A 9,884-nucleotide genomic window follows, 5' to 3' on the forward strand; every position below is an offset into this window, starting at 1 on the left:
AGAGAGAGAGAGAGAGAGAGAGAGAGAGAGAGAGAGAGAGAGAGAGAGAGAGGAAGGATGGATTACAAACAAGGAAAGGGATATTGAAAGCTACCACGGAGCAATTCCAAGTCACTTGTGGAGCAAATCCATGCAAATCTCACAAGGTCAGGAACCATGACCCGCTGTGAAAGCAAGTAACTGACTGTCAGAGTTCTCTGCTCTGCCACTTGGTGTCCTCAAGGACCGCCAGAGAACAGTGCTTCCAAGGTGAGCCAGCCTGCGGAATCTCTCCTGCTTTGCCCACACTGCAGGAGACATATGCCAGAGCCTGCGCCCGGAGGAGCAGGTAGAGCAAAGAGCGCAGAGCAGGGGTTAGTACTAGCTTCCTATAATGATTCTGCATGTAATGGTCTTAATTCTCCAACAAAAAACAGGCTGGCAGATTCAACCAAGAACAACCTTTGCCACCTTCAGGAAAGACTCGTGAGCCAAGACCCACAAGCAGAGTGAGAGGCGGAGCTGATTCACTGCACCGGTGAGACTTGCAGTCTCCTAGGAGTGGCTACAGTGAGAGCAATGGTGTGAGCAGACTGAAGACTGCCACTGCTGAGTTGATCGCAGCAACCGAGGGGCTCCGGGTGCAAGACCACGGCTACTGAAACCCCAGCGGTAGGTCCTCTGTTGTGGAAATACACAGTCCCCTTCGAACACTGGTGCCAAATCGCATGGGACTCTGAGCAGTCACAACAATTTTCAAAAAAGAAGACAGTGGGGCTGGAGAGGTAGCTTGGTGGTCTAAGCGCCTGAGTGGCAAGCATAAGGACCCAAGTGTGATCCCTGGTATTACATGCTGTTCCAGTCCTGGAACCCCGGGCACATCATGCCCCCTGAAACCAGAGATGGTGGTACATGCCTATAACCCCAGCACTGGGGAGGCTAAGAGGATCACTATGAATTTGAACTGCATAGCAAGACCCTGTGTTACATAAATGAAGGAGGAGGAGGAGAAGGGGATGGGCCAAGGAGATAGTTCAGTAGCACGAGTGTCTGCTTTGCAAGTGCAAGGTCATGAGTTCAATTCCTGCTACAAAAGAAGAGTCAGAGGACCCACACTTCCTGATTTAAAAGGTTACTTCAAAGCTACAATCATCAAAACAGTGTGGTCCTACAGAAGAGGTGTACAGACCAAAAGGATGAGTAGAGAGCCCAGACAGGAGTGCTCACTTGTGTCTGTGGGTGTGGTCTGACACTGGGCAGCCTACACAGCAGGAATCTATACCCCCACATTGTGGAGCTGGGAGTCCATGATCTTGGTGAGTGGAGCAGGCAGGTGGCTCCTTGCCCCCATAGGGCTTCTCCACGTACATACAGGGAGGAAGAGAGCCCTCCAGTCCCTTTCTGAGGACTGTCTACTTGTGCTCCAAACTATGAATTCCTCTAGCCACACCTGTGTCCTTCTAGCCTCGTCTCCTAAAACAGGAGCCCTGGGAGTGAGGCCTGCAGTAAACTAGAGTGGGACAGAGCTCAGGGTGGCAGTGGGCAATTCACTGTCAACAAGGTGCAGGGACCACTGCATGGGAAAGGACAGCATTTCCACAGATGGTGCCGAGAAAACTGTGTATGCAAGAGCGGATGATTCTGCATCTACATCCAACAGCGTGCAAAACATTGCCTCCAGAGTGACCTGGCTAGCTCATGTGGCAAAGCATAAAACTTTGGTTTTGTTTACATTTCTTTATTTATTTATTTTTGAGACAGGGTCCCACTTTCCAGTTAAGGCTGGCCTTGAATTCACTTCATAGTCCAGGCTGGCCTCGAACTCACAGGATCCTCCTGCCTTAGCCTCCCAAGTGCTGAGATTACAGGTGTGCACCATCACACCTGGCTCAGCCTAAAACTGTTAATCTCAGGATTGTGGGCTCAACCCCCATGCTGGGTGGCTTATCTTTAGGCTTAAAATGTGGATGCCTAAAATAACAGCATTCAACAGTTCAAAGCCAACCTGAAATACATAGGGAGACCCTTCCTCAAAAAACAAAAAATAACCCAAATTAAAAGATCAACGCACACCTTTCCCATCTTGCAAGATGGTGGGTGAAAAAACTGAGAAGCCAGACACTAAAGAGAAGAAACCTGAAGCCCAGAAGGTTTACCAGTACCAGAAGTGGTACTGGTAAAAAGGGTAAGGTGAAGAAGGCAAACAAGTCCAAGAAGGGGCAGCCCCACTGCAGCTGAAATCCTGTCTTGGTTAGAGGAATTGGTAGGTACTCCCGATCTGCTATGTATTCCAGAAAGGCTTTGTACAAGAGAAAGTACACAGCTGCTAAATCAAAGGTTGAGAAGAAAAAGAAGGAGAAAGTTCTAGCTACCATCACAAAACCGGTTGGTGGGGACAAGAATGGAGGGAGCTGGGTGGTTAAGCTTCGAAAAATGCCTAGGTACTGCCCTACTGAAGATGTGCTCTTGAGCCACAACAAGAAACCCTTCAGTCAGCATGTGAGGACACTTCGAGCTCGCGTCACTCCCGGCACCATCTTGATCACCCTCACCGGGCATCACAGAGGCAAGAGAGTGGTCTTCCTGAAGCCGTTGGCCAGTGGCTTGCTACTTGTGACTGGGCCTCTGAGCCTTAATTGTGTTCCTCTATGAAGAACACACCAGAAATTTGTCATTGCCACCTCTACAAAAATTGACATCAGCAAAGTGAAAATCCCCAAACACCTCACTGATGCTTACTTTAAGAAGAAGAAGCTGTGGAAGCCCAGACACCAGGAGGGCGAGATCTTCGACACCGAGAAAGAGAGATAGCAGATTTCAGAGCAGTGCAAGGTGGATCAGAAAGTGGTGGACTCACAGATTTTGGCAAAAATCAAAGGTGTTCCTCAGCTCTGGGGCTACCTGCAATCCGTTTTTGCTCTGACAAATGGAATTTATCCTCATAAATTAGTGTTCTAAATTTCTTACTAAGAACCTAATTAAATACCTGATACATTAAAAAAAAAAAAAAAGATCAGCACACAGATACACACACAAAAAAAAAAAAAACCCTACAGTTTAAACTACAGACTGAGATCATTTGTCAAGAAAACAAAACAAGGGCCGGCCAGATAGCTCAGAGGACTAAAGCACCTGCATAGGCAGAGCACAGTATCCAAGGTTTGATCCCTGGTGTGTTGTGTTGGCCCTGCCCCCCAGGGCGCCCTGAGATGGCAATTGAGACTGGTGCACACCCATAATCCCAGCCCTCTGGAGGCTGAAAACAGGTGAATCACACTATGAGTCTGATCTGTGTAGTGAGACCCTGTAGGCCCTGTACCCGGTAGACCCTGTACTAAATACACACACACACACACACACACACACACACACACACGCACAAAACAAACAAGCTCGATGTAGGCACACACCTGTAATCCTAGCACGTGAGAGGCTGAGGCAGGAGCATCACTGAAGATAATAAGAAAGCACAGTCCTGAGCCCCCTCACCTCCCGTGTCTCTGGCTTCCTGCTCCAGTGTGACCTCCTCCTCCCACATCACCACGGTGCCTGCTACTGGTGTCCTGGTCTCAGACTCAGCCTAGAACTGCGACCACGTCAGCCCCTTAGAGAACAGGTCCCAGCCACACCCCTCCCCACCACAGATGGGCAAATGCTGGAATAGGTTCACATGACAGCGACAGGGGAACCCTTCCTATAGTTCTCTGTTCCCGTCAAAGCATCTGAGCCCACGGTGGCTGGCAGGTGGAGTCATAAAGCTCGGCGCACAACCTAGAGATGGAGCAGGAGTGCCTCCTAGCGGCCAGGCTCTCTCACAATGAGCTAATGTGCACGGCCCATGGTTGTGCAGCTACCAGCACAGGCCGCTTAGCCTCAAGCAGAAACTTACTAGAATGAACTAGAATCCAACACTGAGCTCCCCACTCACATTGGCCACTTGTGGAGTGTACTGTTGGTATGTGGCCTTGGGTAGCTATCGTGGGCAGTACAGAAACCGAATGCCCCCGCTGTACACGGAGAGCTTGGGATGGTTGGTACATTACCTCAACTTGAGAACTGAGAAGCTTAGAAGCTTAACTAAGTGGCTCAGCAGGGTGCCAGGGTCTTCACTTTGTAAACATCCTGAACCTATGCAAGAGGAGGGCACAGAGATGATAGGAGTGCTCTGCCTGCCCTAAGGTGGACAGTCTGCATATAATATAAGGAAGGAAAAGAGGCTTGCTCTCCCCCTTTGTGCTCTTGCTGGTTTTGCTGTCTTCTGCCACCTTGAACTGTTGCTCCTGTCCTAGGCCACACTGCTTTGGGGCCAGCAAATTATGGACTGAAACCTCCACAAACTGTGAGAAATAAACCTTCCTTTTCTTAACTCAGGGTGTCAAATATTTTGTCTAAGCAATGAGAAAAAAGTAACTAAGTCAGGATTTGGCACCAGAGAAGTGGGGTTTGTTGCTATGACTATACCCCAACATGAGGTTCCAGAGCTTTTGAGAATGGCTTGTGGAAAGGGTTTGGAAAGGTTTGGAAATGTCGCCTGAAAGAGTAGAGCTAGAATGCCTTAGGTTATCCTGTATTCTGGTCAGATTCTGGGAGATTCTGGTCAGCAGGCAGAAGACCAGAAGGCTGATAGAAATCCTGCTTGTGAAGACCAGGCTCAGGAGGCATCTCTTAGGAAGAAGGACTACATTGGCTGCTGGAGCCCAGACAACGTGTGTTACGACTTGGCAGAAAAGGTGTCTGCGTTGTAATTGTGTCCAGAAGCCAAGGAAGGCACAGGCATGAAATCACTGAAGCCCTTTGGAGCTCACAACTTACTGCAGATGGCCTCAGATTTCTTTCCTGCTGGACTATGAACTTGCTTTGGTCCCATTCCTTTCTATGCCCTGTTTATAACTTTAGAAATGAAAATATTTGTACTGTGCCATTGAATGTTGAAAATGTTTTTGATTTGTGCAGGGGCTTGCAGCTAAGAGTTTGCCTTACATCTCAGAGGAGAGTTGGGACTTGAGCTTTTCAGCAATGCTGAAACTGTTAGGAGTTTGACAACTCTTTCAAATAGACTGAATACCTTTTTCTTTCTTTTTTTTTTTTTAAACTATTTTTATTTTTTAAATTTTATCTACGTGTGTGTGTGTGTGTGTGTGTGTGTGTGGCCAGCTCAGCCCACCAGGGGGCGGGGCTGGCTGGCATGTGGTGCTGGGGGATTGAACCGCGGTCCCTGTGCTTTGCTAAGCTTGATTCTAAGTAGGTGCTTTAGACCACTGAGCCATCTCACCAGCCCCTGAATACCTTTTTCTTAAAGGGATGTTCATTAGGTTTTAGGAGCCAAGGGGTGGAGCATTATGGTTCTAATGTAATATAATGTTGACATACTTAATACTGGTTGTTAAGGATTGTTAAACTTGTATTAAAATATTCAAATTGTAAAGTGATAAGAATAAGCATGTCTTTGTATCTGGAGACTGATTTAAACAGATGTGTCTGTTGTCAAGCTGATGTGGGGCAGATTGTAATGACTGATACAGCTTGCCTGAGGCAAATCACATGAATGAGCTGCTCTCCTCTCAAGAACACAGCACCTGGGGCAAGTCACATGGATAAGCTATTAGGTGAAGAGGTTTCAAGTCATACTGGACCTCCCCAGTGGGTCAGTCAGTAAGTGCCCAGCAGCTGTTGGACCTCTCATTCTTCCTCCTCTTCCTTCTTCCTTCATTCCTTCCTTCACATCAGGAGAGAGGGCTCCATATGGCCTCAGTGTTCTGTATTCTGACTCACCATCCTCACCCTGGGAACAGTGAGAGCTGTGTGGGACTCAGCATTTGGCACCTAAACAGGGACCCAGAGATCAAGGAAAGGTACCAGAAAACAGCATTTCAAAAGTTCGGCACCTGTTGAGACAACCATGGAGGATTCCGCTTGGAGCACCAAAACCCAATTTTAAAACCAAGACCCAATAAGGCAACAGCCCTACTGATAGAGGTTGAACCCTCTGGCTTGGCTCAGTCAGATAAGGGAGACAGTGGGTTGGGAGAGACCTTTCCCCACTAGAGGAGTATTCCACAGTGGCTTCAGTTCCACCGCTGCCCAAGGTAAAGCCAATACCATTAGCTGTGCTACAGGCGGCAGCTTCCACCTCTTCAGCTCAAAGAAACTTCACTGTGTCACAAGTTGAAACATCTGCCTCTCAGGACAGAGAATCACCCTTTCTCACCCTTGCAACTGACATTAGAAGAAGCCAGACAGTGAGGAAGCCCACAGAGGGCTTCCAACGCCTCTGCCTTGCCACTGGACTCCGGATCCCTAGTAGTACGGGCAAGGCATCTTTGGGCAGCCGTGTCTTTTAGGACACTAAAGTGATTAAAACCAGCTGCTGTTGCCTTTGTTGCCATGGCCCCTTTACCTGGAGCTTGTGAGTTCCAAGTGGTTGGAAAGGATAATTAAAACATGTTTAAATCTGGAGGTTTATTTATTGTGGAAGAATTTTTTTTTTAATTGTGCATGGATCAGGTCATTCACAATGATGCTCACAACATAACCATTACAAAAGGTATGTTAACTGGAGAAGGTGCCTTTGTTGCCACAAATAATCAACTAACTTAAATTGCAAATACTGAGTTAAAGTAGCTGCCATAAGGACCTGAAGGGAACTTCCTTCAAAGGGTGAGCTGTCCCTTAATCTGACTTCTATCTACTAGAGTCCTGATGAAACTTTTCAAGACTTTATAGCATGCTTACTGCAGGCTAGTGAGAGGATTGTGGACAATTCAGAGGCTAACAAATTACCTGTTTAACAATTGACATTTGAATATGCAAATAAATGGTGTAAAGAGGTGTTATGAGTGCATGAAAATGGGCTATGCTGTCTGAGCTGCTTCGGAGTTGTGCAGACTCTGCCCCCCCCACCCCAAAAGGCTGCCTGGGCCACAGCCATCATGCAGGCTATTCATCCACAGCCTAGAGAAAAAAGAGGCATCAAGGGTTCTTGTTTCAGCTGTGGAGGCAAGGGACATTTTGGCTGAAATTGCTCTGCTGCATGGGTAGTGGCAACACAGCCATTATTTGTCCCTTCAAGAAAACCTCCTAGAAGAAGAAGAGGACCAGAAACCACGGCTGCTATGGTTGTTGTTTGCCGTGGTGTAGGGAGGAAGAAGGTGACACATGGGACAGCGGCTGCCATCTGCCTCCCGATCCCGGAACTCACACGGTGCTACAGAGAAGAGATTGTCTGCAGTATAACAGGTAGCCAGCAGTGAAAACCGGCCTGCTGCACTGGAAACCCTCACAAGGAACCTCCTAAGAAGTGTGTGTTATGTGGGAATGTGTATCATAAGAATGTGCAGCTTCTGTCCCAGTTTGTTTCTCCATATACTGGCTGCATTCATGGGCAGCATAGAACAGGTCTTTGTGGGAAGAAACAGAAATTTCAAAAGCTATTAAGAGAGTTCAAATAGGGGCTGGTGAGATGGCTCAGTGGTCTAAAGCACCTACTTAGAACAAGCTTAGCAAAGCACAGGGACCGCGGTTCAATCCCCCAGCACCACATGCCAGCCAGCCCCGCCCCCTGGTGGGCTGAGCTGCCCCTCCCCCAAAAAATAAATAATTTTTTTTTTTTTTTTAAAAGAGAGAGTTCAAATAATGGGGCTTGTGCCAGTTATGTGCAAGGATCCTGCGTATCTCAGAGACTCTAAAGTTTGCAACATCAAATATCAGGAGTAAATTTCATAAAATTATTGCCACTAACTCACTTCATAGTAAGTGGTTGGATGCCATTATTTAATCATACTAACCTTTAGGTAGAAAAGTGTTTAAATATTGAAGCTTTCCCCACACACCACTGAATGTTCACTGAGTAGATTGTGTACTTGAAATGCTGATACTTATTACATTGCATATGCCTTGAATAAAAGTGGCTCTGTATGATTGTCACAAAAAAAAACCCTCCTAGCATCTGTAAAAGATGTAGATAAGTGTATCACTGGGCAAATGAGTATAGATCCAAAACTGATGTGGGAGGTTGACCTATTCAGAGAAACTTCCGCTGAGGCCTGCTCTGGCCCACCCTCACCCTCACCAGCCCTAACCTCTACCACCAGCACATTTCTGGCTTCTGGCTAGCAACAAAAGACAGGGGAGCCTTGGACCTCAGTCCCTCCTCTGGATTTATGCTAACTCCTGAAATGAGACCCCAGTCTATTCCTACTGGAGTCTGTAGCCTCTGCCCCTAGACGCCTGCTAGGCTACAGCAGGCTGACTTTAAAGGATCTCCAGGTTTGCCTGGTGTCATCAATGCTGAGCATAGAGGGGAAATCAAAGTTACAGTTCAAACTATTCAACACATTGCCCAAGTCACCCCAGACTCTCATAAAGCTCAACTGGTCATTCTTCCTTTGGTTAAAATAGGAAAATCTATAAATAAAGAAAGAGGATCCAAAGGTTTCAGATCTGCAGATGCTTTTTGTGTTCAACAGATTAAATGGGATCATCCTGAGTTGGAATTGATTATTAAAGGAAAAACACTCAAAGGGCTTTATTTTTTAAAAAATGATGAACACTTTTTAAAAAATATTTATTTGTTACAGGGTCTCACTATGCAGCTCAGACTCATAGCAATCCTCCTAGCTCAGCCTCCCCAGTGCTGGAATTACAGGTGTGTACCACACACCCAGTTTTGGGGTCAGCACAATGCACCTGGGCTTCCAGGGCCAGCACTGCATGTAGTACCAGGGATCAAACCTGGGCCCTTGTGCTTGCCAGGCAAGTACTTAAACCATTGAGCTATCTCCCCAGCCCTGCTCAAAGGACCATAGACACAGGCTCAGATGTTTCAGTTATTGGCCAATTCCACTGGCCTATGACATGGCCCTTGGATGTAGCAACTACAGATTTACAGGGATGGGCAATGTTTCTCACCCTAGTAGAAGTGCTAAATTCTTTACTTGGAGGGATGTAGAAGGCCACTCTGGACGTTTTTCACATTCTGTCCTGCCCTATATATCAGTCAGTCTATGGGGTCATGATGTATTACAGGATATGGGGATATTTTTGCTTAATTCTAACTGTTCAGTGATTCATTAATTGTTACAAGGTTTCATCCCCACTCAAGGACTTGGTGAAAACAATCAGGAAAGGAAAGAACCTTTTCCCTAAGAAGGACTCTCTTGGCATAGGCTACTTATTTTCGAGAGGGGTCTTGATCTCTTCTCTGCCTCCACACATGGCATACAAGATAACTTGGATATCCAGTAACTTTGTTTGGGTTGATCAATGGCCACTCATTCAGACTCTGGTTAATGAACAGATGATGGCAGGGAACCTAGAATCCTCCTTTGGAATACTCCAATTTTCATAATAGAAAAGAAATAAGGAAAATGAAGATTATTACAGGATTTTCAAAGTGTTAATCCAACTATGAAACCTATGAGAGAATAGCCAAAATTGCCCAAGTCCATAGCTGTTCGTTTACACTTGCCCCACATGGAGGTTGATTTAAAACTGTCTTTCCAATCCCTCTCCATCCTCAAGATAAAAAAACATTTTGCGTTTAGTTTACCCTCCATCAACCATCAGGCCCATACATGCCATTTCCAATGGTGTTGTCTGCCACAAGGAATGGAAATAGTCTGATCCTATGTCAGTTTGTGGCCGCAGCCATCTTACCCGTCAGTTGGGCTCATCCTTCTGCTTATCTTATTCATTATGTGGATGATATTCTTCTAGCACTTGAATCCTCATCTACCTTGCATCAAGTTGGATGATGCGCTTCATAACGCAGGACTACTGGTGGCCCCCGAAAAGGTGCAAACTATAGCAGCACCTTTTCCATATTTGGGTCACCTTATCCAACAGACACATGTTATGCCCCTAGTTTTTCAGATCCAGGTTAATCATCTTGCAATGCTAACTGATTT

At 46.5% G+C, this 9,884-nt stretch overlaps 1 pseudogene; it reads left to right on the forward strand.

Annotated features, from left to right (window-relative positions):
- LOC101564590 overlaps positions 1 to 7,692 on the forward strand; it is an 11,022-nt pseudogene extending 3,330 nt beyond the window's left edge.
- The last annotated feature ends 2,192 nt before the right edge of the window (positions 7,693 to 9,884 follow it).

The sequence above is a fragment of the Octodon degus genome, unplaced genomic scaffold (assembly GCF_000260255.1).
Source record: "Octodon degus isolate 3935 unplaced genomic scaffold, OctDeg1.0 scaffold00310, whole genome shotgun sequence".
NCBI lineage: Eukaryota > Metazoa > Chordata > Mammalia > Rodentia > Octodontidae > Octodon > Octodon degus.